General features: G+C 40.2%; 10 non-coding genes across 10 annotated transcripts; all 10 read right to left on the reverse strand.

Moving 5' to 3' along the window:
• Nucleotides 1–72: 72 nt before the first annotated feature.
• Nucleotides 73–157, reverse strand: TRNAR-UCU (transfer RNA arginine (anticodon UCU)). The gene is given in 2 exon segments: nt 73–108; nt 121–157. It is a non-coding gene; the product is annotated as a tRNA-Arg (tRNA).
• Nucleotides 158–1353: 1196 nt separating this feature from the next.
• Nucleotides 1354–1438, reverse strand: TRNAR-UCU (transfer RNA arginine (anticodon UCU)). The gene is given in 2 exon segments: nt 1354–1389; nt 1402–1438. It is a non-coding gene; the product is annotated as a tRNA-Arg (tRNA).
• Nucleotides 1439–2635: 1197 nt separating this feature from the next.
• Nucleotides 2636–2720, reverse strand: TRNAR-UCU (transfer RNA arginine (anticodon UCU)). The gene is given in 2 exon segments: nt 2636–2671; nt 2684–2720. It is a non-coding gene; the product is annotated as a tRNA-Arg (tRNA).
• A 1197-nt stretch (nt 2721–3917) lies between these two features.
• On the reverse strand, nt 3918–4002 carry TRNAR-UCU (transfer RNA arginine (anticodon UCU)). Its single transcript is given in 2 exon segments — nt 3918–3953; nt 3966–4002. It is a non-coding gene; the product is annotated as a tRNA-Arg (tRNA).
• A 679-nt stretch (nt 4003–4681) lies between these two features.
• On the reverse strand, nt 4682–4766 carry TRNAR-UCU (transfer RNA arginine (anticodon UCU)). The gene is given in 2 exon segments: nt 4682–4717; nt 4730–4766. It is a non-coding gene; the product is annotated as a tRNA-Arg (tRNA).
• Nucleotides 4767–12872: 8106 nt separating this feature from the next.
• On the reverse strand, nt 12873–12957 carry TRNAR-UCU (transfer RNA arginine (anticodon UCU)). Its single transcript is given in 2 exon segments — nt 12873–12908; nt 12921–12957. It is a non-coding gene; the product is annotated as a tRNA-Arg (tRNA).
• Nucleotides 12958–14154: 1197 nt separating this feature from the next.
• On the reverse strand, nt 14155–14239 carry TRNAR-UCU (transfer RNA arginine (anticodon UCU)). Its single transcript is given in 2 exon segments — nt 14155–14190; nt 14203–14239. It is a non-coding gene; the product is annotated as a tRNA-Arg (tRNA).
• A 1197-nt stretch (nt 14240–15436) lies between these two features.
• On the reverse strand, nt 15437–15521 carry TRNAR-UCU (transfer RNA arginine (anticodon UCU)). Its single transcript is given in 2 exon segments — nt 15437–15472; nt 15485–15521. It is a non-coding gene; the product is annotated as a tRNA-Arg (tRNA).
• Nucleotides 15522–16718: 1197 nt separating this feature from the next.
• Nucleotides 16719–16803, reverse strand: TRNAR-UCU (transfer RNA arginine (anticodon UCU)). Its single transcript is given in 2 exon segments — nt 16719–16754; nt 16767–16803. It is a non-coding gene; the product is annotated as a tRNA-Arg (tRNA).
• A 1197-nt stretch (nt 16804–18000) lies between these two features.
• TRNAR-UCU (transfer RNA arginine (anticodon UCU)) lies at nt 18001–18085 on the reverse strand. Its single transcript is given in 2 exon segments — nt 18001–18036; nt 18049–18085. It is a non-coding gene; the product is annotated as a tRNA-Arg (tRNA).
• Between the last annotated feature and the right edge of the window lie 2610 nt (nt 18086–20695).

Genomic DNA, 20695 nt, shown 5'->3' on the forward strand with positions numbered 1-20695 from the left:
CATGTGTTTATTGCAAAATCAACAAATAAAGTTGCAAAATGTATAAAATGTCCACGTAATGCATTACAGATTCGACTCTGGTGGGACTCGGACCCACAACCTTTGAACATCTCAACCACCTAGAAGTCCAATGCGCTATCCATTGCGCCACAGAGCCCATGTGAAGAAAGCTGGTAACACATAACCGAATACACCTAATTCCATGCATACATTATTGATCTATTATTGCATCTCGGTATCAGAAAGTGTTATATGGCGGAGTGTTTCTTCCTCATTGCAACTACATACATTTTCCAAGTAATATGAAGGTTTTCCAACATGTAAAAATGAACCCCAACAAATAATCAAAATTAATATAATACATTAAAATAGATAAATAAAAAGACACTTTTTGGCCACTGGTTCCCAATAGAGATGGGTGAAACTGGGTGTGTGAATCCAGAACCTTCAAGAAGCTTAAGTTCCAAAACCAAATACAAAACCTAAACCCTTAAGATTTTTAGAGTTAAAACCCAAATATTTTTTAGCACCAAAATTAGAGCCCTATGCCAAGTTTTTACCTCCAGGGGTTTCTCACCCTATCATTTTTATTTATTTCAAGTTTTTCCGTTATATTTTTTCGTTTCTGAACTGTTTTTATGATCTTACACTTCGTGTTAGCCTTTTTAATTATTTGTTACGCTATTTTAGCATTTTCTTCCCTTTTTTTCCCCCATAACTTAGGAAAATCAAACATCTAAAACGAACAAATTGTGCTTTAAAAAAACAGAACCAAAACCAAAATTGCACATATATTTGACAACCAAAAATACAACCAAAACCAAAATACGAATTTATTTTACCAGCCCAACCCACAAAACTAATGAAAGTGCCCACCTTTTGTTCAGAATACACCGTTAATCAAAGGGGACCAATTAATATTTTTTCCAGTATTGAAACATAGCACCAATGCTATACAAATATGCTTTGACAATAGAAGTGACACATTTTGTAAAATATTCCATTGTATTCCATTCCATTAAATGTACATGAAAAATGAATCAATGTTGAGATTCAAATGGAAAATTTCCTGAATGCTAGGAAGTGCGCTGTAACCAGCTAAGACACATCCAAGATGGCAAGATGGTGGTAATGAAAACTATGAATTTTTGTGAAAAGTTGCATTCACTCAAGTATACATGCATTTATGACTTACTTTTCACACTTAAATAAACTGCCTACCCCCGCGACTTTTACCTTCATTTTTTTACGTTTCACTAGTAGCATATTGTCAAATCTAAAAATGTGTTTATTGCAAAATCAACAAATAAAGTTGCAAAATGTATAAAATGTCCACGTAATGCATTACAGATTCGACTCTGGTGGGACTCGGACCCACAACCTTTGAACATCTCAACCACCTAGAAGTCCAATGCGCTATCCATTGCGCCACAGAGCCCATGTGAAGAAAGCTGGTAACACATAACCGAATACACCTAATTCCATGCATACATTATTGATCTATTATTGCATCTCGGTATCAGAAAGTGTTATATGGCGGAGTGTTTCTTCCTCATTGCAACTACATACATTTTCCAAGTAATATGAAGGTTTTCCAACATGTAAAAATGAACCCCAACAAATAATCAAAATTAATATAATACATTAAAATAGATAAATAAAAAGACACTTTTTGGCCACTGGTTCCCAATAGAGATGGGTGAAACTGGGTGTGTGAATCCAGAACCTTCAAGAAGCTTAAGTTCCAAAACCAAATACAAAACCTAAACCCTTAAGATTTTTAGAGTCAAAACCCAAATATTTTTTAGCACCAAAATTAGAGCCCTATGCCAAGTTTTTACCTCCAGGGGTTTCTCACCCTATCATTTTTATTTATTTCAAGTTTTTCCGTTATATTTTTTCGTTTCTGAACTGTTTTTATGATCTTACACTTCGTGTTAGCCTTTTTAATTATTTGTTACGCTCTTTTAGCATTTTCTTCCCTTTTTTTCCCCCATGACTTAGGAAAATCAAACATCTAAAACGAACAAATTGTGCTTTAAAAAAACAGAACCAAAACCAAAATTGCACATATATTTGACAACCAAAAATACAACCAAAACCAAAATACGAATTTATTTTACCAGCCCAACCCACAAAACTAATGAAAGTGCCCACCTTTTGTTCAGAATACACCGTTAATCAAAGGGGAGCAATTAATATTTTTTCCAGTATTGAAACATAGCACCAATGCTATACAAATATGCTTTGACCAATAGAAGTGACACATTTTGTAAAATATTCCATTGTATTCCATTCCATTAAATGTACATGAAAAATGAATCAATGTTGAGATTCAAATGGAAAATTTCCTGAATGCTAGGAAGTGCGCTGTAACCAGCTAAGACACATCCAAGATAGCAAGATGGTGGTAATGAAAACTATGAATTTTTGTGAAAAGTTGCATTCACACAAATATACATGCATTTATGACTTACTTTTCACACTTGAATAAACTGCCTACCCCCGCGACTTTTACCTTCATTTTTTTACGTTTCACTAGTAGCATATTGTCAAATCTAAACATGTGTTTATTGCAAAATGAACAAATAAAGTTGCAAAATGTATAAAATGTCCACGTAATGCATTACAGATTCGACTCTGGTGGGACTCGAACCCACTACCTTTGAATATCTCAACCACCTAGAAGTCCAATGCGCTATCCATTGCACCACAGAGCCCATGTGAAGAAAGCTGGTAACACAAAACCGAATTAACCTAATTCCATGCATACATTATTGCTCTATTATTGCATCTCGGTATTAGAAAGTGTTATATGGCGGAGTGTTTCTTCCTCATTGCAACTACATACATTTTCCAAGTAATATGAAGGTTTTCCAACATGTAAAAATGAACCCCAACAAATGATCAAAATGAATATAATACATTAAAATAGATATATAAAATGACACTTTTTGGCCGCTGGTTCCCAATATAGATGGGTGAAACTGGGTGTGTGAATCCAGAACCTTCAAGAAGCTTAAGTTCCAAAACCAAATACAAAACCTAAACCCTTAAGATTTTTAAAGTCAAAACCCAAATATTTTTTAGCACCAAAATTAGAGCCCTATGCCAAGTTTTTACCTCCAGGGGTTTCTCACTCTATCATTTTTATTTATTTCAAGTTTTTCCGTTATATTTTTTCGTTTCTGAACTGTTTTTATGATCTTACACTTCGTGTTAGCCTTTTTAATTATTTGTTACGCTATTTTAGCATTTTCTTCCCTATTTTTTCCCCATGACTTAGGAAAATCAAACATCTAAAACGAACAAATTGTGCTTTAAAAAAACAGAACCAAAACCAAAATTGCACATATATTTGACAACCAAAAATACAACCAAAACCAAAATACGAATTTATTTTACCAGCCCAACCCACAAAACTAATGAAAGTGCCCACTTTTTGTTCAGAATACACCGTTAATCAAAGGGGACCAATTAATATTTTTTCCAGTGTTGAAACATAGCACCAATGCTATACAAATATGCTTTGACCAATAGAATTGACACATTTTGTAAAATATTCCATTGTATTCCATTCCATTAAATGTACATGAAAAATGAATCAATGTTGAGATTAAAATGGAAATTTTCCTGAATGCTAGGAAGTACGCTGTAACCAGCTAAGACACATCCAAGATAGCAAGATGGTGGTAATGAAAACTATGAATTTTTGTGAAAAGTTGCATTCACACAAGTATACATGCACTTATGACTTACTTTTCACACTTGAATAAACTGCCTACCCCCGCGACTTTTACCTTCATTTTTTTACGTTTCACTAGTAGCATATTGTCAAATCTAAACATGTGTTTATTGCAAAATGAACAAATAAAGTTGCAAAATGTATAAAATGTCCACGTAATGCATTACAGATTCGACTCTGGTGGGACTCGAACCCACAACCTTTGAATATCTCAACCACCTAGAAGTCCAATGCGCTATCTATTGCACCACAGAGCCCATGTGAAGAAAGCTGGTAACACATAACCGAATACACCTAATTCCATGCATACATTATTGATCTATTATTGCATCTCGGTATCAGAAAGTGTTACTGCACCGACACACTTTATTCGAGCAACCTAGAAGTCCAATGCGCTATCTATTGCACCACAGAGCCCATGTGAAGAAAGCTGGTAACACATAACCGAATACACCTAATTCCATGCATACATTATTGATCTATTATTGCATCTCGGTATCAGAAAGTGTTACTGCACCGACACACTTTATTCGAGCAAATACCCAGTATGTACCTGGCAGATACCTGGAATGCGCCGCTCCTCACCTCTGACAAGCCCCGTTGCATTTGCCTTCCCAGCCTGGGTTCATGCCTGGCTGACGGGCGGCTGATCTGTTAAATGATAATGATTAGGATTTAATAGGCTGCAATGCTTAGCGTGTCTACCAGATGGCATAAATTCATGAATTGTAATGCAGTATATATATATATACTGTGCAGTATTGCAGCCAGCGGGAATAAAATGCTTCAATCCCTGCCTGGAAAATACCTCAATGCACTCGGGCAGAAAACAGTCACAAACCTCAATACACCCGGGTATACCCGAATTCGTGGGACTAGCCGAGCTCGAATAAAGTTGCAAAATGTATAAAATGTCCACGTAATGCATTACAAATTCGACTCTGGTGGGACTCGAACCCACAACCTTTGAATATCTCAACCACCTAGAAGTCCAATGCGCTATCCATTGCGCCACAGAGCCCATGTGAAGAAAGCTGGTAACACATAACCGAATACACCTAATTCCATGCATACATGTAACAGACGCTGAGGAATTTGTTCAGCAGTGGCTGGAGCATATACTGCCTGATAAATCTGCCCAGGACTTGCACCTTGATAGGTGCCATAGAGCCCTCCGTTCAAGACCACAGGCAGGAGCCCCCCCTCGGGATATCATAGTACGCTTTCATTTTTATAAAATAAAAGATGCAGTTTGCCGGATGGCCAGGGAGGCCAGGTCCATGGAGTATGAGGGTGTCAAGCTTCAGATCTTTCAGGATCTATCCCCGGCTACCCTCCTAAGACGACGTAGTCTGGGACCGGTAACTAAAACCCTGCAGGACAGAGGGGTCAGGTACAGATGGCTGTTTCCCTTTGCCCTGCTAGTGGTGAAGAACGGTGTGGCGAATACCCTACGGAGGGCTGAAGACGGCAACAGCTTCCTCAAGAAGCTGGGACTACAGCAAAGCCCCCCCAGCCCTGGCCCCTCTCATCCACCTCATCTGGAATCCGAGGCTGCTCCGACCCCGTCGACGTCCTGGAACAGAGTGGGAGCCACGCTGGAGGAAACCCCGTGAAACCACGAGTTCTACACAGCTCCGCCGGACTGGAGCTCTTAAAGGGTCCTGATTCATGTCTCCCTCCCTCGTGTCAAAATGGCCAGCCATGGGTACTCCTGCGATGTCCCCCCCTGGTGGTCTTCTCCGAGTACTGCAGCTAGGAGACGCCGGATCCCTCCTTCTCCGACAGGCAGTGAAGATGAGAGCGGGAAAGCAGGATAAAGGCGCGAACAGGAGGGGGGAGGAGCTCCAGACCGGCACACACCGCGACGTCATCATCAAGACTCCCTGGCGCTCGGGCACTTCCGCCCATTGAGGAGGCTTCCGGGTCGTGGGGTGTCGGATGCGGAGAGAGGGACACTGAGCCTGAGGGGGGGGGGGGGGGGGGGACTGGATGCAGAGGCGGGGGGTGGCGGCGGTGAGGGGCTAGCTCCCCTGAGAACCTGGGGCGAGCCTCAGAGTAGGGGGCAGCCCTGCATTGGCGACGCATCAGAAGGGTTTGGAAATGCTCACCCGTGCCGCTCCTCCCCTCGCGGTCCCCCCCCTCCTCTTGCCGCCTCTCCCTCGTTATCTCATCCTACCCATGACCTCCTCCCCCCCCGCCTGTCTGCCCCCCTCCCCCCCCCGCCCTCTCCACCTTCCCCCCCCGCCTTCCCCCCCTTCTCCTTCCTCTCTCCGCTCTCCCCGCCACCCCCCTTCCCCCCCGCCTGCCCCTTCTCCTCCTACCTCTCCCCGCCACCCCCCCCTCCCCCCCCTTAACCTCCCCCCACTCATCCCTTCCCCTCCCACTATCCTCCCCTCCCTCTCCCCCCACCACCCCCCCACATCATTTCCCCTCCTCTGCATCACCCTACCTTTTGCCCCTAACCCCTCCACCCCCCTCCCTGTCCCCCACACCCCCCCTCCACCCTCCAACCCTCCCCCCACAGGTTGTACTAACAGTTAGCGGGGGGAGATGAGCAATACGCCATGGGCTGAGGGGGGAGCGGTTGGGGGAGAGAAAGAAGTTCCGCCATAGGGGTGCTCCTGCCAGGGCCAGGCTGACACATATACATCTTAAAGGGATGTTGCATATAGGAGACATTACAGGCCCAAGAGAGAAAGGTTATTGTTGGGTTCATGTTTGACCCAGGTTTGTTCGTTCAACCTTAATGACTCTGACTCTACATGATGACTATTGATTAATGCACTTTGTTTACTTTAGGGTCAGGAATCGCTCACGGCGGTCGGCTGGCGGGGTATCGGGGTGCTCGGGGGCACCCTCGATGGGGTCCCATCTCGGTGGACCGCTCCGTGACCGAGACACAGGCCCCCACTCCGCATGAGATCTACGGATGGGGCAAGCGAGGATACGTAAGCCCCCAACGCAGAATCCCACAGAGGCATTAACTTCGGGAGTGGGGAGACGTCGGTCCGGGGAGGCCCCCGAGCGCCGGGATGCGTCCGTGGAGCCGAAGCTGAATTACGCTAAGTCTATAGTTATTGTTTTACTTTTTGAAGTTGTAATAAAGAATGTTATGTGAGGCCGCAATACACACACAAAGTTCAATGTCGGTGCGAGACACCTTTGGTCTTCGCCGGCGCCTCACAAGGTATCTCATGGAGGTAGTCCATGGGAGCCAACACGCCCTACAGAGGACATGCCCACAAAGACTGGCACTCCCGATTGACGGGTGCCAGTCGGCGGTCCGACAAACAGGGCATAAGAGCCGACTCTGGATCAGCCCAGACAAGGCTCTTCCCTTTTTCTTTTTATTTAGCCAGTTCTTCCCCCTCTCCTTCCCCCTCTCCTCCCCCCCTTTCCTATCCTTGGGGCTGCGGGCCTACCATCAGAGCAGGGCAAGGCCAACCCAGGGGCACATACCTATCACAGGTCACACTCACGATAATAGGAGGCCCAGATTTGGACCGCCTCAGAACCATAACATCTCTACGCAGATCCCAGACACTAACCTAACTATATGGCGCTGAATTTTATATCTATAAACGTAAAGGGATTTAACAACCCTACGAAAAGAAAAGTCACCTTTACAGATTTTAAGGCAAAACAGGCCGACATCCTCCTAATACAGGAAACACATTTTAGTCGTAACAGTGTACCCAAATTCCTAGATAGACAATTCACACAATTCTATTGGGCGTCCGCTGCAGAAAAAAAAAGAGGGGTCGGAGTTATCTTCCACAACAGGGTTCCATTCACACTGGACACGGTAAGGAGAGACAGTGAAGGCAGATACTTAATAGTAGTGGGTTCAATACAAGAACAGCCACTGACAATAGCCTCGGTGTATGCCCCGGGTGAGCAAGGACACGAATTTATCAAGGATTTTTTTCAGAAACTGACGCAGGTAGCCAAAGGTCAGATAATCCTAGCGGGAGACTTTAACCTTACTATGAACCCCAAGCTAGATAGATCGGGAATCGCTAGAAACGGTCGTAAGAAAGTGATTGACACCCTAAAATCAGGTCTCAAGAAAGCCCAGCTAGTAGATATCTGGAGGGAACTTCACCCCACAGAAAAAAACTATACTTTCTACTCCCACCCCCACGACGTCTATAGCAGAATCGACTACTTCTTCATTTCTAGTAGACTGGTTCCCTTGGTCGCCCAGGCTTTGATCCATGATATTTCATGGTCAGACCATGCGCCTATAGAGCTGAGGTGCAACCAAATTCGCCCTGATAGACCCGGTGCAAATTGGAAATGAAATGAGTCACTCCTTAAGATCCCAGCTATATTCGACTCAGTCGGAGAGGAGATAGATCAATTCTTCACGACTAATTATGGTTCGGTGAGCTCCGACCTCACCCTCTGGGAGGCCCATAAGGCAACCATAAGGGGCACTTTAATTGGGATTGCCGCCCGTAGAAAGAGAGAGTGTAATAACAAGATAGCAGCCCTCCAATCCAAATTAAATTCCCTCACATCAAGACACAAACTGACGCAAGATCCGAGGGTCCTATTGGAGTTAAAGAATACCAAAATTGAACTAAACCTACTATTGGTCTCCCAGGCTGATAAATCTCTGAGTTGGTCACGGAGGAAATTTTACGAAAATGCGAACAGGCCGGATACCATGGTAGCGCGCAAACTAAACACTAGACAGCCTAATTATAACATACAGGCGGTGCGTCTGAAGGACGGCTCCTCCACATCCAACCCAAAAAGCATAGTCGAGGAATTTAAATCATTCTACGAAAATTTATATAATGGAGAGAAAGTGGCACATAATCCCAAAACGGCAAGGGCCACGGAAGATTTTCTAGTACGGTCCAACCTAACAGGGCTGAGCGAGCAGGACAGGGAGGGGTTGGAGGCTGATTTCACATTAGAAGAACTTACCCAGGTCATCACGGACACATTGGAGGTTCAAGCCCCGCACACATTGGTGTAGTACCCCCGTACATCGGTGAATCAACGTGAGCTGCCAGCTAACCATCTCTTATAGCCGCCGACGAGTTGAACCAGCTGTTGCGGTTTTCCATTATTCAAGCGCCCTGCTTGGCGCCCTGCAGGAGTACCTGCTGACAAGTTGCGTCCACGAGCGGATAGAGACGCCAGCTAGCAGTGAGCAGCAGATAGACTAGCTCACGGTGGTCCGTGGCTGACATCGTGCTGAATCAGCTGCAGCTGAGTTCTATCTGCTCAGACGTGCTTCCTGGAGCTGCAGGAGTCCCTGCTGATGAGCTGCACCCACGAGCCGACAGAGAAGCCAGCTAAGCAGAGAGCAGCACACAGATGAGAGGGGATACTCTCTAAAATATCCACTGCCTGCAAACCTATTCCATCTGGTGAGTAGGCATTGCTATCATCAACATTGGTGCTACGGAGCAGTTGAACCACCTATTCAGATTTTTAATTGCTTAAATCTATGTGTCCATGCAAATTGTGCATTATAGTAAATATTAATTGTTATTAAATGATTTTATTGTCCTAAAAATACCATTTCAGTATTCAGCTGTTATATGTTGTCTTATATGTTGTTTGTTTAATGTTTCAACAGTATTACGCTATGTGTTGTGCTTTCTCTTTGTTTTCAAGCCCACCGTGAGGATCAACAATCTTCACAACCAACAGGCTAGGTTTTCGTATATCCTTTATAGTGGTAAAATTTTATAGGCGCCCACGGAACTATTCCCTGTCCATAAGGCGTTCGCAGAGAACCTAGCCCCATGGCTGCTCCGAATGTATAATGCTGTATTAGCAGGAGCCCCGTTCTCGGAGCAGATGCTCCAGGCGTCAATCTCAGTTATCTATAAACCTGGGAAAGATCCGCAGGACTGTAAAAGTTATAGACCAATTTCCCTAATTAATACAGATGTTAAAATATACGCCAAACTACTGGCCAATAGATTAAGTCTTATCCTGCCCAGACTCATACATCCAGATCAAGTCGGCTTTATAATGGGTAGACAAGCTGCGGACAACACCCGACGAATCATTGATCTGCTAGAAATAGCCACTAATCAGAAAGTAAGCGTTATGATGTTGAGTCTGGATGCGGAAAAAGCGTTTGACAGGATTGACTGGCCCTACTTAAAACAGACGCTTGGGGCATTCGGCTTTGGGGAAAGGGTGAGTGGGGCGATAATGTCGCTATACTCGGGCCCCGCAGCCAAGGTCATACATCAGGGTTTCCCCTCTAATTTATTTCAAATTAAAAGCGGCACACGTCAGGGGTGCCCGTTATCCCCCCTGTTATTTGCCCTATGTATGGAACCTTTAGCTGCGCAAATCCGTAACAACCCGGATATTTCAGGGATTACGGTGCATTCACAATCACATAAGATTGCCCTGTACGCAGACGATATACTGCTGCTAATCTCCAGGCCTCTAACCTCCCTGCCGAACCTATTTGACCTGTTGGATAAATTTAATAGAATATCAGGATTCAAAATAAATCAAACCAAATCAGAGGCCCTGAATATCAGCCTCCCAAAGGAAACTGAAAAACTACTGAGTCTGAACTTTAATTTCAATTGGCAACCAAAACATATTAAATATCTAGGGGTCTACATCACTAAAGATTACAGGGGCGTCTATGATGCTAATTACCCCAAACTAATCAAGACACTAAAAGCAGATTTAAAAAAATGGACGCCCTACAAGATCTCCTGGATAGGAAGGATACATAGTGTCAAGATGAATCTCCTCCCCCGTATCCTATATTTGTTTCAGACTCTACCAGTGCCACTTAGACTGAAGGATATACTCTCACTTCAGTCTGATATCTCCGAATTTATTTAGGGAGGGAAAAAACCGAGAGTAAATAAGACAATTATGAAAAAAACCACGCGGACAGGAGGCCTAGCGGTACCTTGCCTGGTCTCTTACTACAAAGCGGCGCAATTGTGTCAACTCACACAATGGCAGACCAACCCCGATCTGAAAAGATGGGTGGATCTGGAAAAGAGGGCTTGTACCCCACTAGAGATAGAGAATTTGCTATGGTTACCCAAAACAGCTATTAAATGGGCTGAACGACCGCTCTCATCGGTGGCCAACTCACTGTCGGTATGGGAGACCACGAAATATAAACATACCTTGACCACAAGGCGCTCTATGATGGCCCCTTTGTGGGGCAACCCTAACTTTGCACCGGGACTAGTGGCAAATGCCGCAGGGCCCTGGAAAAAATATGGATATCTTAGGTTAAGAGATCTGGAGGGTATACCGAACAGAGTTAAATCATTCGAACAAATTAGATCTGAAAAAAACATCCCACATTCCGAATTTTTTCGCTACCTCCAGATACGAGCGTTCTTCGCCAAAAACTCCCCCTTCCCACCATTAACCACATTCGAAAGGCTCTGTCTGACGAAAACAGACACACAGGGACTTACATCGCAGATCTATAGAGAAGTGGTCGGTTCTGGGAGCTCACAGCAACGACAAAAACTGACATACCAACTTAGATGGGAAACAGATATTGGGGAAGAATTGGAGGAGGACGACTGGACTGCTATAATAGAGGCTACTGCCAAGAGCTCCATATGCACTACTTTGAAGGAGAATGCATATAAAGTATTGATGAGGTGGTACCTCACCCCATTAAAATTATCAAGGTTTGTCACAGGATACTTCACCCTGTGTCCCAAACAGTGCGGAGAATCGGCGGACCTGTTGCACATGCTGTGGTCTTGCCCTCGGATCTCACACCTGTGGGATGAAATTAGACATTGGATCCAGAGGATTTTTGACCTCACAATTCCCCCTGATCCGTGGCTGTTCCTATTGAACAGACCATGGAAGGGTCTTTCAAAATCAGGTAATAAACTAGTTGCACATTTTGCAACAGCAGCGAGGTGCGAGATCGCAGCTATGTGGAAACAACCAGAGATCCCAAATATGCCAAAAATTCGGAATCGATTATGGTACATATGCCAGATGGAGAAATTGACGAGTCTGGTCAATGACACTGGCGAAAAATATCTAAAAGTCTGGACGCCTTGGCTGGTACAGACAGACATCCCGGGGATCGAGGTAGCCACGATATGGCAGTGATTATTCCAAGTGCATTCTCCTACAAAGCAAGCGGAAAGGACTACGTGACCTAGTTGAGGACTCACCAGGTAAACACTTTGGGCGGCCCGAGAAGTCGGCAAACAAACGGTGTATAGTAAATCTACTAGCCACCTATGGGAAAGTGGCAGTGCAGCGTGCCCGCGCCCCCCCCCCCCTTCCCTCCTTCCCACCTTCCCACCCTCCCCCACCTTAATTTACTTTTTTTTTTGTGTTGTTCCCCCAAGTTTAACCTACATAAATATCCCAACTGGTTTTAGAGATTTCATGTGCAACGCATGAACACTTGTGGCTCCAGAAGGAGAATGTAGCAGTATCGTACATGACTGTAATACTGTGAATGTTCGTGTTATTTGTATTGCGATGCTATTTATATTGAAAATATTCCAATAAACTTGAAGTTATAAAAAATAAAAAAAATAAAAAAATAAAAAAATTGCACATATATTTGACAACCAAAAATACAACCAAAACCAAAATACGAATTTATTTTACCAGCCCAACCCACAAAACTAATGAAAGTGCCCACCTTTTGTTCAGAATACACCGTTAATCAAAGGGGACCAATTAATATTTTTTCCAGTATTGAAACATAGCACCAATGCTATACAAATATGCTTTGACAATAGAAGTGACACATTTTGTAAAATATTCCATTGTATTCCATTCCATTAAATGTACATGAAAAATGAATCAATGTTGAGATTCAAATGGAAAATTTCCTGAATGCTAGGAAGTGCGCTGTAACCAGCTAAGACACATCCAAGATGGCAAGATGGTGGTAATGAAAACTATGAATTTTTGTGAAAAGTTGCATTCACACAAGTATACATGCATTTATGACTTACTTTTCACACTTGAATAAACTGCCTACCCCCGCGACTTTTACCTTCATTTTTTTACGTTTCACTAGTAGCATATTGTCAAATCTAAACATGTGTTTATTGCAAAATCAACAAATAAAGTTGCAAAATTTATAAAATGTCCACGTAATGCATTACAGATTCGACTCTGGTGGGACTCGGACCCACAACCTTTGAACATCTCAACCACCTAGAAGTCCAATGCGCTCTCCATTGCGCCACAGAGCCCATGTGAAGAAAGCTGGTAACACATAACCGAATACACCTAATTCCATGCATACATTATTGATCTATTATTGCATCTCGGTATCAGAAAGTGTTATATGGCGGAGTGTTTCTTCCTCATTGCAACTACATACATTTTCCAAGTAATATGAAGGTTTTCCAACATGTAAAAATGAACCCCAACAAATGATCAAAATGAATATAATACATTAAAATAGATATATAAAAAGATACTTTTTGGCCACTGGTTCCCAATAGAGATGGGTGAAACTGGGTGTGTGAATCCAGAACCTTCAAGAAGCTTAAGTTCCAAAACCAAATACAAAACCTAAACCCTTAAGATTTTTAAAGTCAAAACCCAAATATTTTTTAGCACCAAAATTAGAGCCCTATGCCAAGTTTTTACCTCCAGGGGTTTCTCACCCTATCATTTTTATTTATTTCAAGTTTTTCCGTTATATTTTTTCGTTTCTGAACTGTTTTTATGATCTTACAGTTTGTGTTAGCCTTTTTAATTATTTGTTACGCTATTTTAGCATTTTCTTCCCTATTTTTTCCCCATGACTTAGGAAAATCAAACATCTAAAACGAACAAATTGTGCTTTAAAAAAACAGAACCAAAACCAAAATTGCACATATATTTGACAACCAAAAATACAACCAAAACCAAAATACGAATTTATTTTACCAGCCCAACCCACAAAACTAATGAAAGTGCCCACTTTTTGTTCAGAATACACCGTTAATCAAAGGGGACCAATAAATATTTTTTCCAGTGTTGAAACATAGCACCAATGCTATACAAATATGCTTTGACCAATAGAATTGACACATTTTGTAAAATATTCCATTGTATTCCATTCCATTAAATGTACATGAAAAATGAATCAATGTTGAGATTCAAATGGAAAATTTCCTGAATGCTAGGAAGTGCGCTGTAACCAGCTAAGACACATCCAAGATAGCAAGATGGTGGTAATGAAAACTATGAATTTTTGTGAAAAGTTGCATTCACACAAGTATACATGCACTTATGACTTACTTTTCACACTTGAATAAACTGCCTACCCCCGCGACTTTTACCTTCATTTTTTTACGTTTCACTAGTAGCATATTGTCAAATCTAAACATGTGTTTATTGCAAAATCAACAAATAAAGTTGCAAAATGTATAAAATGTCCACGTAATGCATTACAGATTCGACTCTGGTGGGACTCGGACCCACAACCTTTGAACATCTCAACCACCTAGAAGTCCAATGCGCTATCCATTGCGCCACAGAGCCCATGTGAAGAAAGCTGGTAACACATAACCGAATACACCTAATTCCATGCATACATTATTGATCTATTATTGCATCTCGGTATCAGAAAGTGTTATATGGCGGATTGTTTCTTCCTCATTGCAACTACATACATTTTCCAAGTAATATGAAGGTTTTCCAACATGTAAAAATGAACCCCAACAAATGATCAAAATGAATATAATACATTAAAATAGATATATAAAAAGACACTTTGTGGCCACTGGTTCCCAATAGAGATGGGTGAAACTGGGTGTGTGAATCCAGAACCTTCAAGAAGCTTAAGTTCCAAAACCAAATACAAAACCTAAACCCTTAAGATTTTTAAAGTCAAAACCCAAATATTTTTTAGCACCAAAATTAGAGCCCTATGCCAAGTTTTTACCTCCAGGGGTTTCTCACCCTATCATTTTTATTTATTTCAAGTTTTTCCGTTATATTTTTTCGTTTCTGAACTGTTTTTATGATCTTACACTTCGTGTTAGCCTTTTTAATTATTTGTTACGCTATTTTAGCATTTTCTTCCCTATTTTTTCCCCATGACTTAGGAAAATCAAACATCTAAAACGAACAAATTGTGCTTTAAAAAAACAGAACCAAAACCAAAATTGCACATATATTTGACAACCAAAAATACAACCAAAACCAAAATACGAATTTATTTTACCAGCCCAACCCACAAAACTAATGAAAGTGCCCACTTTTTGTTCAGAATACACCGTTAATCAAAGGGGACCAATAAATATTTTTTCCAGTGTTGAAACATAGCACCAATGCTATACAAAAATGCTTTGACCAATAGAATTGACACATTTTGTAAAATATTCCATTGTATTCCATTCCATTAAATGTACATGAAAAATGAATCAATGTTGAGATTCAAATGGAAAATTTCCTGAATGCTAGGAAGTGCGCTGTAACCAGCTAAGACACATCCAAGATAGCAAGATGGTGGTAATGAAAACTATGAATTTTTGTGAAAAGTTGCATTCACACAAGTATACATGCACTTATGACTTACTTTTCACACTTGAATAAACTGCCTACCCCCGCGACTTTTACCTTCATTTTTTTACGTTTCACTAGTAGCATATTGTCAAATCTAAACATGTGTTTATTGCAAAATCAACAAATAAAGTTGCAAAATGTATAAAATGTCCACGTAATGCATTACAGATTCGACTCTGGTGGGACTCGGACCCACAACCTTTGAACATCTCAACCACCTAGAAGTCCAATGCGCTATCCATTGCGCCACAGAGCCCATGTGAAGAAAGCTGGTAACACATAACCGAATACACCTAATTCCATGCATACATTATTGATCTATTATTGCATCTCGGTATCAGAAAGTGTTATATGGCGGATTGTTTCTTCCTCATTGCAACTACATACATTTTCCAAGTAATATGAAGGTTTTCCAACATGTAAAAATGAACCCCAACAAATGATCAAAATGAATATAATACATTAAAATAGATATATAAAAAGACACTTTTTGGCCACTGGTTCCCAATAGAGATGGGTGAAACTGGGTGTGTGAATCCAGAACCTTCAAGAAGCTTAAGTTCCAAAACCAAATACAAAACCTAAACCCTTAAGATTTTTAAAGTCAAAACCCAAATATTTTTTAGCACCAAAATTAGAGCCCTATGCCAAGTTTTTACCTCCAGGGGTTTCTCACCCTATCATTTTTATTTATTTCAAGTTTTTCCGTTATATTTTTTCGTTTCTGAACTGTTTTTATGATCTTACACTTCGTGTTAGCCTTTTTAATTATTTGTTACGCTATTTTAGCATTTTCTTCCCTATTTTTTCCCCATGACTTAGGAAAATCAAACATCTAAAACGAACAAATTGTGCTTTAAAAAAACAGAACCAAAACCAAAATTGCACATATATTTGACAACCAAAAATACAACCAAAACCAAAATACGAATTTATTTTACCAGCCCAACCCACAAAACTAATGAAAGTGCCCACTTTTTGTTAAGAATACACCGTTAATCAAAGGGGACCAATTAATATTTTTTCCAGTGTTGAAACATAGCACCAATGCTATACAAATATGCTTTGACCAATAGAATTGACACATTTTGTAAAATATTCCATTGTATTCCATTCCATTAAATGTACATGAAAAATGAATCAATGTTGAGATTCAAATGGAAAATTTCCTGAATGCTAGGAAGTGCGCTGTAACCAGCTAAGACACATCCAAGATAGCAAGATGGTGGTAATGAAAACTATGAATTTTTGTGAAAAGTTGCATTCACACAAGTATACATGCACTTATGACTTACTTTTCACACTTGAATAAACTGCCTACCCCCGCGACTTTTACCTTCATTTTTTTACGTTTCACTAGTAGCATATTGTCAAATCTAAACATGTGTTTATTGCAAAATCAACAAATAAAGTTGCAAAATGTATAAAATGTCCACGTAATGCATTACAGATTCGACTCTGGTGGGACTCGGACCCACAACCTTTGAACATCTCAACCACCTAGAAGTCCAATGCGCTATCCATTGCGCCACAGAGCCCATGTGAAGAAAGCTGGTAACACATAACCGAATACACCTAATTCCATGCATACATTATTGATCTATTATTGCATCTCGGTATCAGAAAGTGTTATATGGCGGATTGTTTCTTCCTCATTGCAACTACATACATTTTCCAAGTAATATGAAGGTTTTCCAACATGTAAAAATGAACCCCAACAAATGATCAAAATGAATATAATACATTAAAATAGATATATAAAAAGACACTTTTTGGCCACTGGTTCCCAATAGAGATGGGTGAAACTGGGTGTGTGAATCCAGAACCTTCAAGAAGCTTAAGTTCCAAAACCAAATACAAAACCTAAACCCTTAAGATTTTTAAAGTCAAAACCCAAATATTTTTTAGCACCAAAATTAGAGCCCTATGCCAAGTTTTTACCTCCAGGGGTTTCTCACCCTATCATTTTTATTTATTTCAAGTTTTTCCGTTATATTTTTTCGTTTCTGAACTGTTTTTATGATCTTACACTTCGTGTTAGCCTTTTTAATTATTTGTTACGCTATTTTAGCATTTTCTTCCCTATTTTTTCCCCATGACTTAGGAAAATCAAACATCTAAAACGAACAAATTGTGCTTTAAAAAAACAGAACCAAAACCAAAATTGCACATATATTTGACAACCAAAAATACAACCAAAACCAAAATACAAATTTATTTTACCAGCCCAACCCACAAAACTAATGAAAGTGCCCACTTTTTGTTAAGAATACACCGTTAATCAAAGGGGACCAATTAATATTTTTTCCAGTGTTGAAACATAGCACCAATGCTATACAAATATGCTTTGACCAATAGAATTGACACATTTTGTAAAATATTCCATTGTATTCCATTCCATTAAATGTACATGAAAAATGAATCAATGTTGAGATTCAAATGGAAAATTTCCTGAATGCTAGGAAGTGCGCTGTAACCAGCTAAGACACATCCAAGATAGCAAGATGGTGGTAATGAAAACTATGAATTTTTGTGAAAAGTTGCATTCACACAAGTATACATGCACTTATGACTTACTTTTCACACTTGAATAAACTGCCTACCCCCGCGACTTTTACCTTCATTTTTTTACGTTTCACTAGTAGCATATTGTCAAATCTAAACATGTGTTTATTGCAAAATCAACAAATAAAGTTGCAAAATGTATAAAATGTCCACGTAATGCATTACAGATTCGACTCTGGTGGGACTCGGACCCACAACCTTTGAACATCTCAACCACCTAGAAGTCCAATGCGCTATCCATTGCGCCACAGAGCCCATGTGAAGAAAGCTGGTAACACATAACCGAATACACCTAATTCCATGCATACATTATTGATCTATTATTGCATCTCGGTATCAGAAAGTGTTATATGGCGGACTGTTTCTTCCTCATTGCAACTACATACATTTTCCAAGTAATATGAAGGTTTTCCAACATGTAAAAATGAACCCCAACAAATGATCAAAATGAATATAATACATTAAAATAGATATATAAAAAGACACTTTTTGGCCACTGGTTCCCAATAGAGATGGGTGAAACTGGGTGTGTGAATCCAGAACCTTCAAGAAGCTTAAGTTCCAAAACCAAATACAAAACCTAAACCCTTAAGATTTTTAAAGTCAAAACCCAAATATTTTTTAGCACCAAAATTAGAGCCCTATGCCAAGTTTTTACCTCCAGGGGTTTCTCACCCTATCATTTTTATTTATTTCAAGTTTTTCCGTTATATTTTTTCGTTTCTGACCTGTTTTTATGATCTTACACTTCGTGTTAGCCTTTTTAATTATTTGTTATGCTATTTTAGCATTTTCTTCCCTATTTTTTCCCCATGACTTAGGAAAATCAAACATCTAAAACGAACAAATTGTGCTTTAAAAAAACAGAACCAAAACCAAAATTGCACATATATTTGACAACCAAAAATACAACCAAAACCAAAATACGAATTTATTTTACCAGCCCAACCCACAAAACTAATGAAAGTGCCCACCTTTTGTTCAGAATACACCGTTAATCAAAGGGGACCAATTAATATTTTTTCCAGTATTGAAACATAGCACCAATGCTATACAAATATGCTTTGACCAATAGAATTGACACATTTTGTAAAATATTCCATTGTATTCCATTCCATTAAATGTACATGAAAAATGAATCAATGTTGAGATTGAAATGGAAAATTTCCTGATTGCTAGGAAGTACGCTGTAACCAGCTAAGACACATCCAAGATGGCAAGATGGTGGTAATGAAAACTATGAATTTTTGTGAAAAGTTGCATTCACACAAGTATACATGCATTTATGACTTACTTTTCACACTTGAATAAACTACCTACCCCCGCGACTTTTACCTTCATTTTTTTACGTTTCACTAGTAGCATATTTTCAAATCTAAACATGTGTTTATTGCAAAATCAACAAATAAAGTTGCAAAATGAATAAAATGTCCACGTAATGCATTACAAATTCGACTCTGGTGGGACTCAAACACACAACCTTTGAATATAACAACCACCTAGAAGTCCAATGCGCTATCCATTGCACCACAGAGCCCATGTGAAGAAAGCTGGTAACACATAACCGAACACACCTAATTGCATGCATACATTATTGATCTATTATTGCATCTCGGTATCAGAAAGTGTTATATGGCTGAGTGTTTCTTCCTCATTGCAACTACCTACATTTTCCAAGTAATATGAAGGTTTTCCAACATGTAAAAATGAACCCCAACAAATGATCAAAATTAACATAATACATTAAAATAGATACATAAAAAGACACTTTTTCCCAAAGTATTCCATTCCATTAAATGTACATGAAAAATTAATCAATGTTGAGATTCAAACGGAAAATTTCCTGATTGCTAGGAAGTGCGCTGTAACCAGCTAAGACACATCCAAAATGGCATGACGGTGCTAATAAAAATTATGAACCAAAAATACAACCAAAACCAATGCGGTATCCATTGCGCCACAGAGCCCATGCGAAGAATGCTGGTAACACATAACCGAATGCACCTAATTCCATGCATACATTATTGATCAATTATTTCATTATTTTAGCATTTTCTTACCTATTTTTTCCCCATGACTTAGGAAAATCAAACATCTAAAACGAACAAATTGTGCTTTAAAAAAACAGAACCAAAACCAAATTGCACATATATTTGACAACCAAAAATACAACCAAAACCAAAATCCGAATTTATTTTACCAGCCCAACCCACAAAATTAATGAAAGTGCCCACCTTTTGTTCAGAATACACCGTTAATCAAAGGGGCAATTAATATTTTTCCAGTATTGAAACATAGCACCAATGCTATACAAATATGCTTTGCTCAATTGAATTGACACATGTTGTAAAATATTCCATTGTATTCCATTCCATTAAATGTACATGAAAAATGAATCAATGTTGAGATTGAAACGGAAAATTTCCTGATTGCTAGGAAGTACGCTGTAACCAGCTAAGACACATCCAAGATAGCAAGATGGTGGTAATGAAAACTATGAATTTTTGTGAAAAGTTGCATTCAAACAAGTATACAGTGGCGGACGACCTGAGTCTAAATCGGCTAGATCCGCGTCTCTCATCCCAAAAGCAGGGTTAAAAGCAGACACCCGTGTTGGGAATCAGCGGATTTAAAACATATGCTGTGGTCTTGCCCGAGGGTGGTCCCGATTTGGGAAAACATTAGGGCATGGTTACAGAGGATCCTGAACTTGGAGATCCCCCTGGATCCGTGGCTGTTCCTTCTGGGCAGATGAATCCAGGGACTGCCAAAAGCGGCACACAAGCTGGTATGCCAGATGGAACAGTTGACTAGTTGGTACAACGACTCTGGCTCAAATTTCCTAAAAGTATGGGCTCCTTGGAT

The sequence above is a fragment of the Ascaphus truei genome, chromosome 19, assembly GCF_040206685.1.
Source record: "Ascaphus truei isolate aAscTru1 chromosome 19, aAscTru1.hap1, whole genome shotgun sequence".
NCBI classification, from domain to species: Eukaryota; Metazoa; Chordata; class Amphibia; order Anura; family Ascaphidae; genus Ascaphus; species Ascaphus truei.